Source organism: Ursus americanus, chromosome 5 (genome assembly GCF_024610735.1).
Source record: "Ursus americanus isolate L20-20 chromosome 5, mUrsAme1.1.p, whole genome shotgun sequence".
Lineage (NCBI taxonomy): Eukaryota > Metazoa > Chordata > Mammalia > Carnivora > Ursidae > Ursus > Ursus americanus.
In genome coordinates, this window is record NC_142131.1 from 8,105,681 (window position 1) to 8,130,341 (window position 24,661).

At 35.6% G+C, this 24,661-nt stretch overlaps 1 protein-coding gene across 4 annotated transcripts in view; it reads right to left on the reverse strand.

Annotated features, from left to right (window-relative positions):
• LOC123799262 (uncharacterized) overlaps positions 1 to 24,661 on the reverse strand; it is a 1,380,163-nt gene that overhangs the window by 1,199,333 nt on the left and 156,169 nt on the right. For all 4 annotated transcript variants that reach the window (XR_015724344.1, XR_015724345.1, XR_015724347.1 and 1 more), the window contains one exon: positions 460 to 603. The gene's annotated coding sequence lies outside the window, so the exon portion shown is untranslated. The remainder of the gene's footprint in view (positions 1 to 459; positions 604 to 24,661) is intronic.

Here is a 24,661-nt window from a genome sequence, read left to right on the forward strand (position 1 = left end):
CACGAAATCACACCAAAGAGAAATAGGGCCAAATGGATATACACGAGCACCAAGAACCCCCAGGGCAGAATAAATGTCCAGGATTTCCAGGCAGAATGGGCAAACTTTCAAGAGCTCTCTGGACAGAAAATGAACTAAAACAATTAAAATGTTGATGCATTTTAACTGACACAAAATCGCCTTCTCTCCTCCTTAACAACTCTGCCAAAGTTATCTTCACAAGCAAATGTCAGGAGGCACAGATCACAGTTAAGTAGACAATCAAACAAGAACAGCTGCATGGGTCTGGCACGTTGGAGATTCTGAGAGCATTTACTAAACAGGCAACCTAGAAGCCAGATTTGTTAAGTAAGGACAGTACCCACTTGAAGTTCATGAGAAGATATTCTACCAAAGTCCAAGGAGAAAGGGAGAAGAATGCTTACTCCCAGGAATAAATGTATTCACACTGGCACTCACCTGATTCATCCTGTGACACTCAGAGCTCTCAGTGCATTCAGTCTCTCCCAGATGCAACGTTAGAGGTCGGAAATACCTAACACTGGGTATGCTGAGTGGGCTCTTCTGTCGGTAACAAGACCACCAACTGCACTGAAGGAAGTGCTGCAAATAAGGAGGGAGAGAAGTGCCATCAGTGTCTCTCCCTATATTGTAATAGTATCAGTCACTTCATCACTCAGATATCGTTTTTTAAAAAGAACTCATTGAACACTGCTGAAAATACTCTTCTGCCTACTGAAAAGTATGCTGATTGGAACTCAATTGGTTTAATCTTTTTAGTGTTTTGATCTTAAGGGTTTTTATTCATCTCAGCCTTCTCTATTAAGAAAGATATTCTTGTATGATCCCTGTTCATCAACTAATTTGCTTGACTTGAAAGTCACTAAATCTCTGTGTAAGTTCTTCTATTTTCAGGATGTTAAAGGATTATAAAATCTATAATGCAAACTGCTGAAAAAAATTTTAACTTCATTCTTAAGACTGCAGTTTATATACATTTTATTTTTTTTATTCCCATTAACTTTCAATACACCCATCATACTCTTTCCCAAGTATATATCAAATATCAGCCTAAGCTCCATGTGCTCAGAGTCAAGAAAGAATTGCAACTTTCCTCCTGAATCTCCTGTGTAGGATATTGGTTATTTTCATTTATACTTTGACCTTGATAAACTGTCTCAACATAGTAATAATAAAAACAATCTCTTCAAAGAGGCATAAATCTGCAGATCAACATGCCAACTACTTTGAATAACAAGAGATAAATCTGCCTGTTGAAAAAATATCCAGAACGATGCCACTAGTGATAAGGAGTTGCAGTAAGTGTATTAAAACGAAATGACCATTCAGAGGGGCACCAGGCTGGCTCAGTCGGTGGAGCATGAAGCTCTTGATCTCAGGGTCATGAGTTTGAACCCCAAGCTGGGTGTAGAGATTACTTAAATAAAAAACTTGAAAAAAATAAAATAAAATGAAATGACCACTGTAATGTTTATACCCCACAGCTCTCCCATGTTGACAGGACACAGATATCTGTCAATATCAATACTGTAACACATGCCCCAGTGTTCTGCCGGAGGGTTTCCATACAAGAAGGTATGGTATAGCTTCGGCCCCAGCTCTCCCCAACCACACCCCTTTTCTCTTACCCCTCACCTATTTTCGCAAGTAGAGGGCTAATAATAGCTGGCGTCAGGAGTAGTTCCTGACTATAAATACTAAACATTAGAGAGAAGGAATCCCTAATGTATTTTTTTTAGATTTATTTATTTTATTTATTTGAGAGAGCAAAAGAGCGAGAGAGAGAATGCATGGGGAGAAGGGGCAGAGGGAGAGGGAGACAGAAACTCAAGCAGACTGTCCTGAGAGCCCAACACAAGCCCAACACATGATCCTGAGATCACGACTTGAGCCAAAAACAAGAGTCCAACACTTAACTGACTGTACCACCCTGGCACCCCAGAGTCCACAATGTTTGATGCGATGTAGGTAAGTCAGATCTCATGACTTCCCTGCTCTAAACACTCTGGTTGATTTCATAGTTTGTACAATAAAATCCCAGCTCCTTCCAATGGCTCACAAGCCCTGAGCAGTGGCTCTCATGTCCCTCTTTGACAGCTTTATCTATACCCCTACCTTCCCATTATGCTCCAGCCATACCAGCCTTCCTCCTGTACCTCCAGTGGCCATTTATAACTTTGGAATAAAAAAAAAATAGCTACTTCAGAGGATTCTTTGAGCATTATAGGAGTTCATATTCATAAAGGACTAGGAAGTATGTCTGACATGTAATAAGGGTTTTGCTGATAGTTTCCCCCCTTTAGGTTTGTATAGTTTCTGTCTCCTTTCTTAGAAATGTTATTATGCTAGTTCTCAGACCAAATGTCCACTCCTCAGAGGTTTCCCAAGCATCTCATTCAAAGAAGCAAAACTACCCTCCCTGATAGAATACCCTTTCTCTCAATGCCCTCAATGCTTCCTGTCATAATCTCCTTCTCATATTTCTTTCCTTTCATTCTGTGTTTTCATCTTCTCGTTAGGATGCAAGCTCCATGAGGACAGAGACCTTGCTTCCTTTTGAATCTCTAGCTCTTGACATAGAACTTGAACACATAATGGGTATTTGTCTAAATACATGTTTAATTCATTAGCTAATGGATCATGAGATCTGGATTCCAATTCCATCATTTGGAAAGTCTCCTAATTTCTCAGAGTTTCAATTACCTCATTTATAATTAAAGGTAATTACAGCTTCTCTACCTGTACTTCAGTGTGAAATGCAAATTGGATAATCTACATGGAAGTGCTATAGAAACTGTAAATATTACCCAAATATTAGTTGTTATTTTAAAGAAACAAGCTAATACAGTAAAATAAGTACTAGATACAAGTCAAAAGTCTAAATGCAACTTCCTTCAAGTCTTTATTGTGAGACTCTGAGTAAGCACACACTTCCCTGAGCATCTGATTACTCATTTTAAAATGATTTTAATACCATTTTATGAGAATTACATGACTCATCTAGATAATCATAAATGTCATGTGAATATGTGCAAAAGGTAACTTATAAAATAGTGGTATCATACAAAGACAGCCTTACCATTCCCCTTACCTTGATAACACTTTAGATGGGTGTCTTCCCGAATATGAGCCCCAATCTCCCTTTTTTTAGAAAACTTACAATTGTAAATTCTTTCTCGGCCTCTCAGATATAAGTCTTCTCTAAGTCTCTTGTAACCCAAGGATATTTTCCTCTTGGAACCATCCCTTTGAGAAGTAATAATCACGAAAGATAGTACCCCTATCTCTGAGTCTTTGTGGGAAGCTGGGAACCTAACTTTGGTGAGCAACAATAAGCAAACACAGATGATCTAATCACAATGACCAGTGTGTCTTTCTGTACTTTTCCATTAATTCACCCCAGTGTTTAAAAATTCTTCTACCTTTTGCTTCAACAGAATTGAGGTCACTGCCTCCCTAATTTCAATTACCTCAATCCCTAGTACAATAGCCTTGAATAAAGTTTTCCTTGTCAGTTTAACCTGTTCAGCACAATTTTTATTTAATAAATCATAGGAGTGAAAACAATGGCTCCTTTGGATTAGACGGAGCTCATCACAAACTCCACCGAGACAATCTGGGATCAGGCTAACCCAAGACTATCTCTCTCAAACTTTTCTATCCTCTAGAGCAATTTCAGGTTCACAGTAAAATGGAGACAGATACAGATTTCCCATAGATGTCCTGCCCCCACACAGGCATAGTATCTTGTTATCAATATCCTCTATCAGAGTGGTATATTTGTTAAAACTAATGAACCTACATGGACACACCATAATCACCGAAAGTCCATATAGTTTACCTTAGGATTCACTCTTGGTGCTGTACATTCTATAGGTTTGGACAAGTGTATAAAGACGTGTATACATTATTATAGTATCATACAGAGTATTTTCACTGCCCCAAAAATTCTGCACTCTGCCTATTAATGCCTCCTTCCTCCACTCCCCACCTCTACCCCTGGCAACTTGGGTTTTACTGTGCCCACAGTTTTGTCTTTTCCAGATGTCATATAATTGGAATCATACAGTATGTAGCCTTTTCGTATTGGCTTCTTTCACTTAGTAATATATGCATTTAGGCTCTTCCATGTCTTTTCGTGGCTTAATAGCTCACTTCTTTTTAGTGTTGAATAATACCCTGTTGTTGTGTAGATATACCAGTTTATTTACCATTCATCTACTGAAGGACTTGTGATTGCTTCCATGTTTTGACAATTATGAATAAAGCTGCTATAGGGGTGCCTGGGTGGCGCAGTCATTAAGCTTCTGCCTTCGGCTCAGGGCATGATCCCAGCGTTCTGGGATCGAACCCCACATCGGGCTCCTCCACTAGGAGCCTGCTTCTTCCTCTCCCACTCCCCCTGCTTGTGTTCCCTCTCTCGCTGGCTGTCTCTAATAAATAAATAAATAAATCTTTTAAAAACATGAATAAAGCTGCTATAAACATTCATGTGCACATTTTCATATGGACACAAATTTTCAAGTCCTTAGGGGAAATACCAAGGAGTGCAATTGCTAATCATATGGTAAGTGTATGACTAGTAGATTAGAAACTGTCAAACTGTCTTCCAAAGTGACTGTACCATTTTTAATTCCCATCAGCAATGAGAGCCCATGTCGCTCCACATCCTTGCCAGCATTTGGTGGTGTTAGTGTTCTGAATTTTGGGCGTTCTAACAGGTGTGCAGTGATATCTCACTGTTGTTTTATTTTGCATTTTTCTGATGACACACAATGTGAAGCATCTTTTCACATGTTTATTTTTCATATTTGGTGGTCTTTTTATCTTCTCTTTTCTATGTCAAGTATTATTGGAAAGACCTTCACCTTCAAGTTTCTCCTTATAATTGATGTTGACATGCAAATACTGTGATTACAGTGATTGCCTGTTTAGTTGGACTGTAAAATCTTCATACTCTTGTTATTGTTTTCATTCAACGTAAGTCAATTCAGTGTCTCAGTCTCTGCTCCTGTGAAATGAGTACATTGGATCAAACAATTCCTTTCCAGTCATGTTATTTGGGGGATCTAAAATGCTTTTTGGAGCTTTCTTTAAATCTTGATACTGCATCTATAATCCCCTTGGATGTTTAAGGGAAGATACAGAGATGATAAGTGCTCTATCTGGAATATGTAACATTAACTGTGCTATATAATTTTTTAAAGGTTGAAATGTATGGATTTTCATAATTTTCTTCCCATCATCACTACTGTACTGACACTACATTTACCAACAACTTACTAAAATGTCCCTGGGATAAATTCAGCTCTGAATGACACATGGTGAAACCAATTTTAAATACTGAATGTCAAAATTAAATCAATACTTATTTAGCAGGAAATTATGAAACTGCTTTCAATTTCCAAGGATGATTTTAGTTTTGTTGCTCTTTTTAGAAGTTATCAGTCCTATGAAAAATATCACATTATTGAGAAAATTTGTCCTGGACTTGTCCTGAATTTAGACTTATTTATCTCATACCTTTGCCTATAGGTCCCCCCAGTTCCTGAACTTCTCTGTTCAGAATATCACTAAGTTTAGAACCATTAAAGTATATGCTTTTAGTAGATACATTTGAAATTTCCAGACAGAGATACCCATGAAAATCAAAGCAAAGGTGACTATCAGATTTATATTTGACTTAGTGACTGATTTTCATTTGATCAACTCCTTGATTTCTTTATCATTCTCTTGCAGGTGAGTCACTGTTAAATGTCATGGTTGCTTTATGTCAAAACAAAGTGAAAATCCGTTACTCTTCATCTGTGAACATAAATTCAAATTCAGTAAGAACTTCCTTGAGAACCTATGATAAAATCTTTGCTTTTCAAAGAACTAATCAGTAAAAATAGAACCCAAAGAATGCCCTCCATGTTTCATTTGCTTTTCCATTTTGCTACCATTTGATAGTAACTGTCTTGTTGATATCATAAACAGGTAGCAGATGTGTACAGAAGAAACAGATATGTTTTTAGATATAAAAATTATGGGTTAAGCTCTCTGCAAATCAATGTAATACAAGAATCTTAAAGAAACAAACTACAAAGAGTTCCGAGAGAAGCAGACACTTCATCTTGAACTATATTATATAATATAAAGTAACATTTAAACAGATTCAAAATGATTAATTTCTTTCAAAAAAATAATTCTAAGTAATTTTTCAGATTTCCAAGATATATTCCAATAACTCTTAATAATTACCTCCACTTATTCATTAGGAGTCAGAAAAAAGGAAAAGATGTCTAGCATTTCCTGAACACATAGATTGACTCATTTATTCTTCACAACAGCCTTATCGGAAAGAACTGCTATTTTCATTTTATAGATGAGAAAACTGAGGCTTGGAGTGCCTAAGTAGAACTCATCCAAGGATATAAAATAGAAATGTTAGAGCCACATCTGAAATTAGTTCTGTTTCAATCAAAACCCATCTTTTTCTTCTTTATACTACACTGCCTCTGGCAAGAAAAGAATGTTCTACTATCAGGAGAATAGAGGCAATGTTAAAAAGAAAACAGCCAATCTTGGCTGTCCTTCAGTTTTAGCAAAATGGGAGGACTGAAGTAAAGTCTAGGTTTGATTTAGAGCCTTTCCTGTAGTGTTTCATTAGACGGGGGCACTACAAAGCAGTACGTCATACGGTTTCTAAGAAAAAAGCATTAAAGGACTTGATAATGGAAGTAATTTTGCTCTAAAACATTTTACAATAGATTAGAAAGATAATAATGAGAAATCAAACATCTCCATGCAAACATAATAAGCAGCACATATTCCTGGCACAGATATTTCTTAAGAGTTTGCAAATATATAACTACAATTCAAAACTACAATAACTCTCCAGTTACAAATGCCATAGAGAGAAATCTGTTTCTGTAGCCACATTTATGAAATGCAATTGCTGCTTTGTCCATACCTCTGGAAGAAAGACCTTCTGCATTATCTGGTTGTTTTCCTAAAGCAATGTTCTCCATTTATTGCTCCTCCCACTTTAAATGACCTTAAAAGAAACTCTCGGTGCTGCCTGAAATTAGTGAAGATTGGAATTAGATGCTGTTACTTTAAAATTCATCCTGTAGTTCCAGACTCACTGACTATGACTTTCTCACATGGACTCCGATTCAGCAAATGGAGGTTAATAACTATCCCTAAATCCAATCCATCCTTGAATTTGTCCATGCTGTTCTTTCTGCTTGAAATGTTCATTTCCCACTCCAACATGACCACCAATACTGCCTAAGGAATCCCTAGATTATCTCTATCACTTGCAAATAATAGAAAATCCATTTAACATGAGTTAAACAATAAAGACTTTAAATATTCCCAAATTCTATAAATGCAGAGGAACTCAGTTGCATGTTTTGTTTGGTTAATATTCTGTCACAACTGTTTTCAAGGAGCCAGTGTTTTCCTTCTTTCAGTTACCATCACCAATCTGCTGGGATTCATGACATAGCTAATAGTCAAGGCCACAGCTGCTGGAATTAGATGACTTGAGTTCAAAATCTACTGCTTTGTATCCTTTAGAATATATATGAGTTCTCTGAGCCTTAGTTTTTTTCATCCATAACATAGAGATAAAAAGTTTCCAGGATTTAATGACTTAATATATGTAAAAAGTGAGGATTTAATATTCTGATATGAAAAACTAAAAATCTTAAAATGGCATGTGGCACATAGTATTACAGAAATGTTCTCTACATTTTTGTGCTCATGGGAAAATACAGTGTCTGTCTGTCTGTCTCTCCTTTCTCTCTGATAATTAGAGATAAAAGATCTCCTAGAAGTTAGCCAGTAACTATATATTATAAATCATGTCCATGCCTAGCTGCAAGGAAAGCTGGGAAAGAAAGCTTCTGGTCTGTTGTGGAGTCAGGACTCTACCAGCAAGGACATAGGGAAAGGCTAGAGTAGGGAGAGGAGTGACTGTTGAAAATTCACCAAAAGTGGCTATCACAATCACTCTTTAGCCTTCAAAACACCACTATTCAAGGGTCTCTCTAAAACACTCCAACTTCCATGAGGCCCTTCCTGATTTCCAAACCAGGCATCATTTTTTCCCCTTCTTCAAGATACTCTAAACAGTTGTGCAAAGTGCCAGAACCAATCATTTATTAGACTATAAAAATATTCAAGAGAATTTAAGGCTGAATGAAGCTATAAACATCACCTAATTCAATCAACCTTATGATGATCAAATTATATCTACAACACATAAATCAATTAAAATAACCAAAAATAGTTACCATTTGAGTGTTTACCCTATGCCAGGTGTGATAATAGGTTATTTATCTAAGTATTTTATTTACTCTGCACAACAGTCTTACAATATTGGAGTTGCAGTTGAACTTGCTTTAGAACATATTCCCAGTAAATCTCCTCTCCCTCGACTCCTTAAAAAGTGTAGCTATTTCATTATTCAATTTAATTCTCACAATGAAATCAAATCTATAAGCACACACACATAATTAAAAAGATTTATTATGGAGAAAACGCTTTAAGAAAGCAGAAACGAATAATCCCCTACATAACTCCCCATTTTTCTCTGGGGATTGATAACCATTTTGAAAGAAAAATGGTCGAATGATCAGACACTTGCTTATAGACTATCCTTTTATTCTTTCATTTAGTCCAATTTAGAGATTGCCAAATTTTAGTATATAAGAGGTACTGTGTAGCTCTGTATATACAGAACTGTGGATGCAGTATTTCATAAATGATGGGATATTTTCAAGTATAATATTGATTAGATGGGATTATCATTTTATCTTTTACTTTACTAAGTAACTCAAGTATAACATGTGAATCCACTGTATTATTACCATTTTACAGTGGTCTCAAAGAAAATATATTAGTTGCCCGAGGACATACAGCTAATAGGTTAAGTGCGGAATTATAACCCCTGGAGGTCTAACCCAAAAGTCAAAGTGGACAGTACATACACTCCCTGCTTATTGACCTCCACCTACAGCATTAATTATGTCTTTGTGTTGCCCTGAGTACACGGCCCAGCGTTTTACGAATAGAAGATGACTAACATATTATTTGTTGTAATGAGAACTCTGAAAATTAATCACAAAAACTCTGATAGTCATCTTTCTTATTCTTTGCCTCTCAGTGCTCCAAGTCTCAGAGGGGAAACAGGAACCAAAGTTGACTAGAATTAGCAGTAACAGACATCCTACCCTAATACTAGCAGTACAAATAACAGAAGCTTTACCTGTGCCTTTTTAATTCTTAAATAGGTGTTTTCTCATAAAATTAAAACCTAACTTATGAACTACTCTCACCCTTCTTGGCATTCTACATCCTGTTTAACATCTAGTCCATAAATCTGAGTATGAAAAATAAACCATATTTCTTTATTTTCTTTGAACCAAATTAAATCCAATTTTAAGCCTTCATCTCTCTAAACAGCTGACTAATCTCAATTATTATTTCTAAGGCTCTATTCATACCCTCAATAATAGCTATGACAAGACTTATACAGCCCCAGAGTCTAGGTGTGTCCCTCTGGTCATTAGGCATCTGACTCCACATATTACTTCCGAAATTCCTATGCTTTGCCCTACATGGTCTCTTTCAGGGCTGTGGTATCTACAGTCCAACTTTTCCAGGTATTTTTAATTTTATGTGTCAACTTGGCTAGGCCACGTTACACAGATATTTAATCAAACACATCTGGATGTTACTGTGAAGTTATTTTTTTAAGATTAATATTTAAATCAGTTGACTTTGAGTAAAGCAGATTACCCTCTATAACACAAGTGGGCTTCATCCAATCAGTTGAGGACCTTGAGACAAAGACTGACTGCTCCTGAGGAAGAGGGAATTCTACCACTGTTTACCTTTGGACTTAAGCTGCAACATCAACTCTTCCCTGAGTTTCCAACCTGCCAGCCTGCTTGCCTGCAGATTTCAAACTTGCCATCCTCCACATCTATGTAAACCAATTCCTTAAAATAAATCAACCCTGCACCCTCTCTCCTTCACTTTCTTTCTCTCTCTCTCTCTCTCTCTCTCACACACACACACACACACACACACACATATGCACACATACACACACACATATGCACACATACACAGATATACATATATATGTGTGTGTGTGCATGTGTATATACATATATATTCTGTTTCTCTGGAGAGCACTTAACACTATGCCACACTAGATGTATCATACACCAGACTATTCTGGAAGTAACCTTTAATATTAAAGATAACATGAACCTTCTTTTCCTTCCAATTTCCCAGGATACTCAGCCTTCAACTGATCAAATGACCAAGGAGCTAAGACTCCATTATTCACGTTCTTGCTCTCATGGAGGGCTTTTGAAATAATTAACCACTTCTAATGTTTCCCTTCCTTTATTAACTTAATGTGAACTTTTAATTAATTCAATTTGAGGAAACATAGGCAGACATCATCATCTCTTGTCCAGGTTATTACAAGAATGACATTACTAATTTCTTTGCTTTAACTCTTCCATTCTCCATTAAGTAGTCAACATAATCTTTTAAAAACATAAGTCAGTTCATGTTATTCCTCTGCTTAAGATCTTGCTATGGCTTTTCTTCATTTATGGTAAAATCTAATCTCATTGCCATCATGGCCTGTAAGGATCCAGGTGATCTGGCCTCTGCTACCTCTTCAAATTCATCTCAATATCACCCACTGCATACCAGCCACAATGGCCACATATCCGTTGCTCAAACAAGCTAAGCTCTATAAGCAAATGGCATTTCAGGCCTTTGGTAATTGCTATTAAAAGGGCTTGGGATGCTATTCCCCAAGATATTCTCTTGCTGGCTCTCTATTTCCATAGGAGCAGAGTGAAACAGCTTCCTCCTCAGACAGAACATCACTACCTGCCTAGTTAAGGCCAACAACCCATACCACCTCTTGCTGGTTCATTTTCTCCACAACACTTATTTTCTGAAATTATCTTGTTTATTTATTTCCTTACTTGTATGTTGTCTGTTTATTCTGCAAGAATTTAAGTTATATGAGCGTGAAAACTATCTGCCTTGTTGATCCTGAATTTCTAGGGTCTGGTATAATAATCATTTAATAAGTACTTATTGAATGAAGAAATCCAAACAAGGTACTATCCTGTTTCAGAAACAAATATTATTGAGGCAGCCAAATAGCAATCACCTATTAGAAATGGGATAAAATTTAAAGGCCTGTCCTCAAAAATAAAGCAAAAGATGAGTTTCCAGACCAACAATACAATATGCTCTAGAATAGACCAGAAGTAAAGTTAACAGCAGAGCACTAATCAAGAGAGCCAAAGGGCATTACATTCTCAGCCTGAAAACAAGATCAGCTGGCAAGTATGGGGCAGGACTGAGCCACCAAAAAAAAAAAAAAAAAAAAAAAGTTAAAAAACAGTTGCTAAAGCAGAGATGAGGGAAGTTCATCAAATAGATCAGGGTTCTGCAAACATTTTCTATAAAAACACAGGTAGTAAATACTTTAGACTCTATAGGCCATAAGTTTCTGTCACAATTAAACAGTTCTGCTGTTTCAGCACAAAACCACATATAGACAATATATAGACAAATGAATGTGATTGAGTACCAATAAAAAACTAATTATGGACACTGAAATTTGAAATTACTATAGGTTTGATTGTTTTATTTTGAGATAATTGTAGATTAAGTTGTAAACACTACTAAGAGAGATCCCATACACCCTTCACCCTATTTCCCCAATGGTAACATCTTATAAAACCATAGTACAATATAACAAACAGCATATTGATATTGGTAAAGTCAAGATACAGAATATCTACAGCACCACAAAGAACCCTCATGTTGTCCTTTTATAGCCACACCCATTTTTCTCTTCCAACCCCCATTCTTAATTCCCAGCAACCATTAATCTAGTCTCCATCCTATAATTTTGTCATTTCAGGAATGCTATAATACAACTTTTGCAATTTGCTCTTTCTATATAGCATAATTTTCTGGAGAGGCATCCAAATTGCTGTATGTGTCACATTTGTACCTCTTTACTGCTCAGTAGTATGCCATGGTATGGATAAAATTCTGTAGTTTTTCTTTCTTTCTAACCACTTTTGGTTGTGGTATCTAGGTACTACTAGCTTCATACATTGAATTAGGAAATGTTCTCCCTCTTCTATTTTCTGAAAAAAATTTTGTAGAAATGGCATTAATTCTTTAAACTGTCAGTGGAATTCTCCAGTGAAAGCATCTGGGCTTAGATATGTTGTTTCAGAAGTTTTTAAATTGCAAATTTAGTTCCCTTAATATTTATAGGGATATTCAAACGTCCCATTTCATATTAGGTGAGTTGTGGAAATTTGTACTTTTTGAGCAATTCAAAAATCATTTAAGTTGTCAAATATAGGTGTACGTAATTGTAATAGTCCTGCATGACCTTCTTGATATTTGAAGTGTCTGCAGTGACAGGTCCCATTTTATTCTTGGTAGTGGTAGTATTTTGTTTTTTTCTCTTTTTCTTTTGTCAATGTTGCTAGACGTCTGTCAATTTAATTTTTTCCTAAGAGGCAGTTTTGGTTTCATTTATCTTCTCCATTGTTTTTCTGTTTTCAATTTCCTTGATTTCTGTTCTTATTTTATTATTTTCTTTCTTCTTCCTTTGGGTTTAATCTGGTCTTCTTATAATAGGCTCTTTACATAGGGTCTTAGATTACTCATTTGAAACATTTCTGCTTATTTAATTTAAAGTGTTATAAATGTCCTTCCCCAAACTGCTTTACCTGTGTCCCACAAATTTGTTTGTTTTATTTTAATATTCATTTAATTAAATGTTTCCTTTTGTAATTTCTCTTGAGACTTTCTCCTTGACCTATAAATTATCTAGAAACGTGTTCTTTAAAACTGTGTGTTTCCAAGTGTTTGGAGATTTTCCTGTTCTCTTTCAGTTACTTATGTCTAGTTTAGTTTTATGGTGGTAAAAGAACAAATTCTGTATGATTTCACTCATCCTAAATTTTTTGAGGTTTGTTTTACACCCAGAAGATGATCTATCCTGGTATATGTTCTGTGGACACTTAAAAAGAATGTGTATTCTTCTGTTTGATATAATGTCCTATAAATGTTAATTATATCTTATTGGTTGATAGCAGTGCTATTATTTTATCCTTGCCTATTTTCTGTGTCACTTGCTGATATAGGAGTTGTAATAGATTAAATGGTGGCCTCAGATAAGACATCTTCACTCAGAAGGTGTGAGGGTGACCTTATTTGAAAAAGGGGCTCTTTACAGGTGTAATTAAGTTAAGGATCTTGGGATGAGATCATCCTGAGTAGAGGATGGGTCCTAAATTCAACAACATGGGTCCTCAACAGAGAAAGGCAGGGATAGATTTGAGACACAGAGACACGCACACTAGTGGATCATGGGAAAATGGAAACAGCAATTGAATTGGTGTGTCTTTTGGTTAAAGAATGCCAAGAATTTTGGGCAACTATCAGCAGCTAGAAGGCAGGTATAAAACAGATTCTCCTTAGAACCTCCAGAAGAAGAAAAAAAAAAAAATCGCCAACACCTTGATTTGAGGCTTCTGGCTTCCAGAATTGAAAGAGGATAAGTTTCTATTGTTTTAAGCTATCAAGTTTCTGGTATTTTGTTATGGACATTTTAGGAAACTAATATGTGTGTTGAAGTCTCCAACTATCATTATGTATTTTTCTATTTCTTCCTCATGTTCAATCAGTTTTTGCTTCACATACTTTGTAGCTCTGTAGTTTGATGCATACATATGTAGGATTATAATATATATGCTATTCATACACTAATATTCACATGATCTATAAATATCAACCTAACTGTTTTGTTATGCTTATTGTGAGATTTTATAGAAAACATACAAGCAAGGTCAAGTCTGTGTGCATGTCTTGTGTGTGTGTGTTTGTGTGTCTGTTTTATTGTTCTATCTTCAAGTTTACTGATTCCTCTGATCTTTCTGTTCTGGTGTTGAGTCCTCCCATTGAGTTTTTTATGTCAGTTATTGTATTTTTTAATCCTAAAATTACCATTTAGCGGCACCTGGGTGGCTCAATCGTTGAGCGTCTGCCTTCGGCCCAGGGCATGATCCCAGGGTCCTGGGATCGAGCCCCACATCCAGCTCCCTGCTCCACTGGGAGCCTGCTTCTTCCCCTCCCACTCCCCCGCTAGTGTTCCCTCTCTCGCTGGCTGTCTCTCTCTGTAAAATAAATAAAACCTTTTTTAAAAAATTACCATTTAGTTCTTCTTTAAATCTTCTATTTCTTTGATAAGAATTTCTATTTCATTGTTAAGACTTCCTGTTTTTTTCACTTATTTCAACTGTGTAACAGCTCATCAAAGCATGTTTATGATAACTGCTTTAAAATCTTTGTCAGATAACTCTAAGATTTTTGTCATATTGATATTGATACTGATTTTTTTCCATTGAAAATTGAGATTTTCAAATGGAAATTGGACATTTTCAGTATTATGTTATGAGATGCTGGATACTCTTTAAACCCTCAATTTTTAGCTGACACTGCCCCAAAGGAAAAATGTGGAATACTACCATCTCATTACTTCAAAGTAAGGGTAGAAATCCAGGTTCTCCACTTGACATCCACTGACTCTCAAGGGCAGGAAGGTCTCCTTGATACTGCTGGCAGGGTGGGAGTTCTAGTTCCCCACTAGGCCTCCACTAATACTATCATGGCTGGGAGGAACAGGAGTGCTTCCACTGACACCATGGGTTAAGTAAGGGGTGGAATCATTACAACTGGACATTGATGAAAGTCCTGAATCACCACTAAGCTTCCTCTGACACCACCACAGTGGGAAGGAGGAGACCCATCTCATTAATACTAGATAAGAGCCTAGGCTCCCCACATTGTTTCCACAGAAGGAAGATGGAAGTAGGGATCCACCACATGGAGCCTGGTAGAAAAACCAGGGAGGCTGGGACGTTTCATTACAGCCTTGCAAGGGTTTCATACTCAGCCTTTGCTGGAAAAGTTGGGAGTTAGACTAATCTTTTCTGTGGTGTTTGGCTGAAGTATAGCGGTTATTGTCAGAAAATTATGTCTTCCTAGGCTGTCTCTTTCCTAGGGTTTGGCTAGAAAGATGAAACTTCTGTTGTATGATCATTGACATTTCCAGGCTTCTGGTTCTTTCAGCTCCAAGAGTAGGCTATATGAGGCAAAAAGAAAACTAAAGAAACTCATCACAACATCACAGTGTTATTGTTTGGGTCCTGAGAACCCTAATAGATCTGTCTTTTTCTCTCTATTTTTCAGGGTCTTTTTGTTTGTTTCATATGTAAAGTTTTTAGATATGCTTAGCAGGGGGAGTACTATTCTTCCCGGAAGTAAAGGTTTCTCAATTCCATATAATTTTATTTTATCATGAAATGCTATTCATCTTTTCATTTTCTTCCTACCATTAAAAAGTGTAAAACCCTTCTTAGCAGGTAGGCCATAGAGATATTGGTGGCAAACTATATTTGGTTCGTGTTCCATCATTGCCAACTTCTTTTTTTTTTTTTTAAAGATTTTATTTATTTATTCTACAGAGATAGAGATAGAGACAGCCAGAGAGAGAGGGAACACAAGCAGGGGGAGTGGGAGAGGAAGAAGCAGGCTCATGGCGGAGGAGCCTGATATGGGGCTCGATCCCATAACGCCGGGATCACGCCCTGAGCTGAAGGCAGACACTTAACCGCTGTGCCACCCAGGCGCCCCAATCATTGCCAACTTCTAAAATAGATCAAGATTTTAGAACTATGACTCTTGGGGCGCCTGGGTGGCTCAGTCGTTAAGCGTCTGCCTTCAGCTCAGGGCATGATCCCAGGGTCCTGGGATCTAGCCCTGCATCGAGCCCCGCATCGAGCCCCGCATTGGGCTCCCTGCTCTGCTGGAAGCCTGCTTCTTCGAACTCTCCCATTCCCCCTGCTTGTGTTCCCTCTCTCATTGGCTGTGTCTCTCTCTGTCAAATAAATAAATAAAATCTTTAGAAAAAAAAAAAGAACTATGACTCTTTTTGCTGTGTAGACACAAAAGTCTGCCCATAAAAAGGATGAGCTAGACAAATGAAAAGAAAAATAGATTTTCTCTTTTCTAATGACGGGGAACTTGGGAAAAAGAGAAAATAATGGTTGGGAGAAGGCATGAGGAGGACTGGATTAAAATTATTAAAGATCCTAAGGATCACAAGAGACTTCATGGTCTCGTGGATGTAATTCCAAATAAAAACAACACTAAATCATAAAATAAGATCAAGTAATTCCACCAAAATCTTGATTTTTCTAATTATGACTACTTTTATTATGAAATAAACATATGACTTCAAATAAAATTTTGAATGATTTTCCCCCTTTGGTTTTGCTCTAATATCTAATCTGCTTGTCGAGTAATCCAAGTTGACAAATTAGATACATAAATTCAGTAATTTCCCTTTATATACAGACATTAATTGTATTAAGGAGGTAGCAAAACACATCCATGCATGTGATAGTCCAGACTGTAAAATATGTAAAACAAAGACATAGCTAGGAAAAATAGCTTGAAAGTAGCTAATAGTAATAACACAAAAATGATAAGAAGATTAAATAATTGAGAAGCTGAAAATTATCCAACAAAGTAAAAGTTTCAAGAACTATCTTGGCTTTACAAGAGAAATTCAGACAGAGTCTTACAATGTGAAAGTGACACAGCTGCAAAATATTTCCAGTGAGGGCTGGGCAGGGGGTGGGGTAGGGGAAGACAATGTTGAACTCATATGGCAAATGAATGCACTGCCACATCCTAATTGTTCAGCTGAGCCAGCCTGAAAATTCATGCAAAGTGCAGAGTTAGTATACATAATTTTATTCTAAAGCTTTCTTCCTTGAATTGCTATTAAATTTTAAATAAACTGAGACATGAGCATTTACTAAAGTCATTATGATTCCATTACCCATAGCATGGAGATCTGTACCCATCAAGCCAGAAGCTCTTTGCACTGAATTCTGTTCAAAGTTTCTCTTCTGACTTTTTATTTATTTAGTTTGCAGATCTTCAGTAAGAAACACCCAGTGTCATCTGAAAGGACACATATTGCAAGAAACTAATTTCCTCCCTTACTGGAGCTATGTGATGTGTGACTTCCCATTGAGTACAACTGCCAACAAGGCACAGGTGTGCACTGCATGAGGAGGTGAAAATGTGATTATAGGAAGAGAGATGTTATGATTTTGTCCCTGTATCCATAATGTAATCAGCCTCAAATGAGTGCCTGCTTTTCTTTCTCATAGTAAACACCAAGCCTGGGAAGTAAGAAAACCAAAAACTCTGCCATATCCAGATTCAAATTCATACTGTAATTGACTTTAGAAATAAGAAAAGCAGTTTTATCTGCCTTCATTGATTCTTTGGCTTACTACAAAAAACATCCTAGAAATCCTTTTGTTTCTAATACTTTTTCATGCTATACTAGTTGAATAAGTAAAACCCAACACTAAATGTGTTGTCCTTTTTCTTAAATTTAATTAATCAACCATTTCATACTTCATTCTTTAAAAGGTAATTTTTATTATTTTTTTTAAAGATTTTATTTATTTATTTGACAGAGATAGAGACAGCCAGCGAGAGAGGGAACACAAGCAGGGGGAGTGGGAGAGGAAGAAGCAGGCTCATAGTGGAAGAGCCTGACGTGGGGCTCGATCCCGTAACGCCAGGATCACGCCCTGAGCCGAAGGCAGACGCTTAACCGCTGTGCCACCCAGGCGCCCCAAAAGGTAATTTTTAAAAAGGAATAACATCCTTCTATTTTCAGTGACAAAAATATTTTAATTGGAAATGCTTATAAATTTAACTCAATAAAAGGCAAATTAAACTTCCATAAATTGAGTAAGGCAAGGCACCAAATATTATTAAATCAGGGTCAAATATTATTAATTCAACCAATTCAAATATAATTCAACTCAGATGGGTACAAATAAATTATGTACAAGGTTATTCAATATAAGATTGTTTAAACTAGAATAAGTTTGAGAAAAAACTAAATATCCATTAATAGGGGACTAGTTAAATAAACTGTGGTATATCTATATATTGCATCCATAGTAAAAGGATAACCTACATCTTTATGTACTAATATGAAATAATGATATCTAACATGTATGATTATAATATTCAACTATTTCATTTTAAAAAGATAAATAAGGATATGTGTGTATTTATGTACTTCTATATACACATACAATATTTTCATAAGGATATAAATGAAGGGATAACTTTGGTTGCCTACATGAAGAAAAATCAGTTGGCTGAGAAACATTGGTTTTAGGGAAAATTTTACTATCATTTTACAGTTTTTGAATGTTTGAGCCATGTAAATGATTACCTATTCAAAAACATTAAATTTTAAAATTTTAGAAATATTGCATTACTAGTATATTAAAATATGATAAATGCAATCAATAACTATATTGTACTCCATAGATAGATTATCACTAATTTGGGGATGAATGCATAATGCATCATACTTGTATCAAACCAATTAAAATCTCATGAGATAAACATGATCAAGTTCAGTTAACCCAGATGAGACCCTAACAGTGAAGTCTACTCAACAGAACTGATTTTACTTGTGGGAAAAATAGGCAGATAAAAATGCCTTATGATGTGGGAGATGCAATATATATCAACATGACCAAATTCACCTCCTCTGTTAGGTTGCACTTTCTGAAATTCCCCCTATTGATAAGATGGAGGAAAACCTATTTGGGGAGAAGTTAACAACATACTCACTAGTTTACACATTAACAAAAATTAGATCATATAAATTAACACAATCTAATATAGCTACACTCAGGGAATCAAAGAAACGTAATACAGAAAGTTTTATTCTTGCAGAAAGGAAACTCTTGGAACCTTTTAGAGTCTTTGCCAGATCTACTGGATACAAGAAATAAACACCCCTAGTATCTGGTTACTAAATTGTTAAACATTCAAAAGGAATGGTTTAAATAGAGGTTAGGAGCCTTAAAGAAAACTAGGTTTAATTTTAAATTTTGAATGAGACTAGCCTGGCACAGTAAAATTAGAAGCTTTATTAAATATAGTAGAGTGGTCACTATGTTGTACACTTGAAACTAATGTAACATTGTGTGTCAACCATACCCAATTTTTAAAAAAAGTTTTAAATATATAGTCAAGTGCCCATTTACATCAAGGAATTAAGAAATTCAAAGTAATCTCTGATTACAAATCTGTCTGAATAGTTGTTTGTATTATTAAAGATAATATCCTACAAATGCCTTACTTCTTAGAAAACATTTCTTAAATTGGTATCAAAAGAAGCTAAATTAAAAAAATTAATAATGGTAAGGACAAATAGTAATTAGAATCCCTATGCAGCAATTAAAATGATAAATATATTCATAGGATGAGACTAACATTAGTTGCCATATTTATATTTAAATCATTCCTGAGTATGCTCCCCTTCCAGATATTTTCTTTTCCAGTAGAGCTTGTTGGAATAGGAAGCAGACCCCAAAGTACTTTAAGTCGGAATTTTACAACTACTCCTAAGTGAATACATTAAGGCTGAGGGAGGGATGCCAGTTTTAGATGGCAACACGTGTATTTTTTTTTAAGTGTCAGTAAGAAAGTAATAAAAAGGAGCTGGTTTAGGCGAAACTATTCCAAATGGTTAGTCAAAAAAAAAAAGTGATTGCAGGTGCAACTAAAACCTTAATGCTGGAAATATTTCTTAAATTTAATCTGGTCCTTAGGTATTTTGAAAATGCATCTTTTTTCTCAGACACAAAGAAAAAAAAAAGGGCCCAGAGAGAAAAATTAGGTCATGAAATCAATAGTAAACACAGATCTATTTATATGAATATGAGAAAAGTTAATAAATATTATCAAAGTTACAAAAAGTTCAGTAATTAGAAATACTACTTCTAAATTACACAAGGTTATTTTAAGGTCCCCAAAGTATAGGGATTTCTCTCCTATGCCAAAGTAGTTACTATAAAAATCAAACAAATAAATTTTTCTCAAGAAAGATGGTATTAAACACATTGCTCAGAAGTGAAATAAAGCAAATAGCCAGGCTAATCCTGTCTGTACTTTGTAGTGCACAAAACTTTTCCATTCTGAAGTGAGCAAATACAAAGCAAGATAAAAATTGAAAAAGATACTAAAAAATAATTAAAAGTACAAAGAAATAACACTGGTCCATCACAAGAGAAAAGTGCAATCTTTTTCCACATTTCAATTTTAGTTAAAAATATATATAAATATATATATTAAGAGAGAGTAAATGAAGTACCAGAGACATAATGCATTCCAGTTCTGGTAACATTTTGTGTATCATAAAATTTTACTCAAAAATTTAAAATGGCCGGGGAGCCTGGGTGGCACAGTGGTTAAGCGTCTGCCTTCGGCTCAGGGCGTGATCCCAGCGTTATGGGATCGAGCCCCACATCAGGCTCCTCGGCTATGAGCCTGCTTCTTCCTCTCCCACTCCCCCTGCTTGTGTTCCCTCTCTCGCTGGCTGTCTCTATCTCTGTCGAATAAATAAAATCTTAAAAAAAAAATTTTTAATGGCCTTCATAAAAGTATTATAATAGAGAATAAAAACTATTTTAAGGGCTAAAAATAAAGGTAAATAATAATGAAAATAGAGCCCACTAAGGAAGTGATGAAAGGACAGAAAATGAATCTGTCTCATTTAACATGATCAATAATGGTTTGGAAGAAAGATTATGAAATGGAATGCTCAGTTCATAAATTGGATGGTGTAGCAAATTTCAATAAGGACAGAAAAGCTAGACAAATGGACCTGAGTAAAAAGAAATGTGGACAAGAAATAAAATTAGATTAAGTTTAGGAAAACTGAAGTTAATTTTATATATCATCAGAAATGTAAATCATCCATGGGAAATGTAGGAAAGAAATGTCAAGTTTAACCACCAGAATTAGATAAAAATTTGAAATAATAGCAAGACATGCCTAATCAGAGTCATGTATAGTTTCAAATTCACAATTGTGAGTTTCTGGAGAATATACTTTGTCAACGGAAAGAATGTATTATTTGTATATTGCTTCCGTTCGTCAAACTAAGGAAGGATTGAAGTAATGAAATACTTTTTTTTTGGTCTGAGGTGTAATAAAATGAATTATATGCTTTGCCCACTTTATAAACCACTATATTAATATTTTTAAATTGCTTTTTATCTCTGGATATACGTATGATGCTTTTGGGGGGGGGAAGCAGGCAGGAAGAAAGGGAAAGAGGAAGAGAGGAAGAAAAGTTAGAAAACTGAAATGAAAGAACAATATTTATACTCCGAAAATGACCATTTACTCCACTAAATAATTTTTTTTCTCTTCCATTTTACCAAGCACCTCTAGGTAGCACCACAGTGATCAGACAGAAGATCTTCATGTAGAATTGCTATACAAGTTTTCATGACCCAAACAAAATATTAGGATCATCACAAAGTCAAATGAGTAAAATAAAGATAAGAAGAGATAGGACATAGTCGAGTACATTCTGTATGTCAAACAGGTTGTGTACATTATCGAGTTTAATTTCACAATGACATTAACAGACATATTATTTTAAAGTGGTCACATTCCCCAGACTGTATCAAGCACCTTGAAATAGAAAACATATTCAACTCTATCAATGGGCCAGCAGTCAATTGAAATAAAGCAAGAAGAATAAAAAAGAGAAGAAAGCGGAGAAGGAGAAAAAGGACGAGGAAGCAAAACCACTGTGGTCCTTGCCCCCTGGCTACTGCAAATCCTATTGAAGAATCAAAGAACTAAAGTTTAGAAATATTATATATAAATATAAAGTCTCCCAGATTTTATAAAAGAAGAGATTTTTCAGTGTAAATTCTGACAGGGTAGGTTTCCTGGAGAAGGAAGCCCTCATTATGGATAAGATTTGGATAATAAAATCTGAGAGAGAAGAATTCCAAGAAGGAAGCAGCACAATTTATAGAAGGAAATGATGAGCAGCATAAAGAAAAGATCATCGATTCCAGATACTTTCCAGAACTTCACATCTGCTCATATCCTTAAGTAAACTTTCATTTGTTAACATCTTTTTATACTTCAACCAGCTTAGTTTTCCTTTTTTTTTTTTTTTTGGTTTATTTACTAGACTTAAAATTCACAGGGGTTTGCAATACTTAACTTTAGAGATGAAATCATGACTCATAATCTAAAATCATTCAAGTGAGGCTGAATGTTCCATTTGACCAATTATTCCTAAACAGCTGACATTTTTTGTTGCATTTTAAATTTCCATCCCTAAATTCACCCTGACTGAGCAATGATCTCTCTTTGGGGTGATAGTTCTTTTTCAAAAGTGGTCATGTTATTTATTTCCACAACAAAAATGTTGCATAGGACCCACCACCAGGAGCTAGTTTCTCCTGGGATTTATGGTGAAAGAACTGCTAAGTTTTCCAAACATTACATTATCAAGGTCATAATTCATTTATATTTGCATCCAAATAGTAGTTACACATTTGAACAATAAAAGTGAATAGCTTAGCTCAGCACCAGGAATAAAGCAAAGGCTATTAGATAGAAACTTCTTACCTATGTTATCTAACATTACTCTCCAAAAGGACAACATCATTCTTAGATAGAAATCAGTTTTTAACCTTCCACTTTTTCTTGTTTCTTTGGAACATAGATAGTATCAATTTATGCAGATCTAAATTATCATAAGGTACCGTCAGTAAAACATGAAACTGTTAAGCTAAAATAATTATAACATTTTTATAAATATCGGGAATGTAATTTGGTCTCTCAGTTTTATATCTTCCTCAAAGACCCATGAATCTCATTGTCAATGAATGTTCCTAATAGCAGAGATGAGACTGTGAATAGGCTCTTAACCCTCAAAATTCAGCCCTTCAGGCATGTAGTCAATCACTCAACTAATATTTACTTAGCGTTTATATCTAGGAACAGGAGAAACAGCAGTAAAGGAAGTCTCTGCCCTAAAGGGGCTCAGATGGAAGGAAACCAGCAATAAATAAATATAATTAGATGTATAGTATGCCAGATGAGAAGAGCTATAGAGGAAAGCAAAGTAACACAACAGGGAATGCTGGAGACAGTGGAGAGAGGGTGTCACTTTATATAGGACAGTCAGTGGGGTGCTAAATGTCCTATTATAGGTACCCCAGAAAAAAGTGAAGCTCACTCTGAATGTAAAGAAATAGTGTGCATACAGAGACAACATATAAACACTAACACCACACCTGGATAATAACGTCACTCCTATGGCATCAAGGAACTCTAAGCTTGTAGCTGTCTCAGCCCAGAGCCCCAGGGACTTAACTCAATAGTGAAGTCTCTGAGTTTCCAAAGAGTTACAATAGTTCAAGTAGACACAGAAGCCATAGTCACACCAGAATAAAGATACCTGGCAATAATGGGAACTTTAGAGAGACAGAAGATGTATAACTAAATGTGCTCCTATAAGTGTAACTAGCTATATTACATGAGATCAAAAAAAAAAAAAAAGAAAAGAAAAGAAAAGAAAAGAAAATTCAGAACTTGGGATTGACCTTATGGTCCTGACACAAGAGCTTTTTGGACTTGGCCTCAATATCTCAGAGGAAATGAAGAGATTACATGATCTTTCTACCAATAACAAATTCTCAATGCATAAAGGTATATAATTGGAAGTCCTGGTAGATACAGAGTTATAAGATACCTGAATGAGGGCTTTGGACTCCCAAATTTTTATCATATCCTAGGCCCTGGATCTCTCAGAGAAAGATATGAAACATATACAAATACCAAGTCCTCATGTATCAGCAAATAAATTAAGAAGGTAGAAATTATTAGACAGACTGTAATATGTAAATATAGGTTAAATCACAGAATAACAAAATATAAGCAGGAAGAGAGTAACAAGGCACTTAAGGACTTTTATCCCCAATGGTCAAGAATTACTACGTGAATAATACATAACCTTTGGGAAAATGTTAATATGTCCACATTATACCTCTTCATACCCTCCTATGATCATCTAATCTAGATGCTTTCATTAATATCTTGGGATATGGTTTTAAAGTGATTGCCTATATGCTTTCTCTGCCATAAAAAAAAAAAAAGGCACAAAAGGAAAAAATTCCCCTTAGCTTATAAAATCAAGGAGGACAATTACTTTGTTTTTCAAAAGACTGCCTTGTATAGTCTAAATTACAAAACATGCTTTATTTTCACAGCATGAAAACAGGTTTTTGTATTCATCAGCATTCTCATATTGACTAAAATTAAACTCTAATCTCTTGCATCAGTAGCTGGTAAACTACTACACAAAATATCAGATATCTGATTAAAAATATATATTGCTTAATAAAGAGTCCTTAAAACTAATTGTCATTATGATATAATGCTTTGATCATATTTCGGTCTTGGTCATAGGTATAAGATTTGGGGATTGCTTAGCTAAATTCTGGACATTGAAGCAGTCATCCATGTCTATTCTTCAGGTCGACTTCCACCAGGGAAAGCAAGCCATTGAATGTCCATGGCAATGCTCCAAACCATGATGAACCGAGGCAATTTCATTTTCGTTGACCATTGCTTCAGGTCA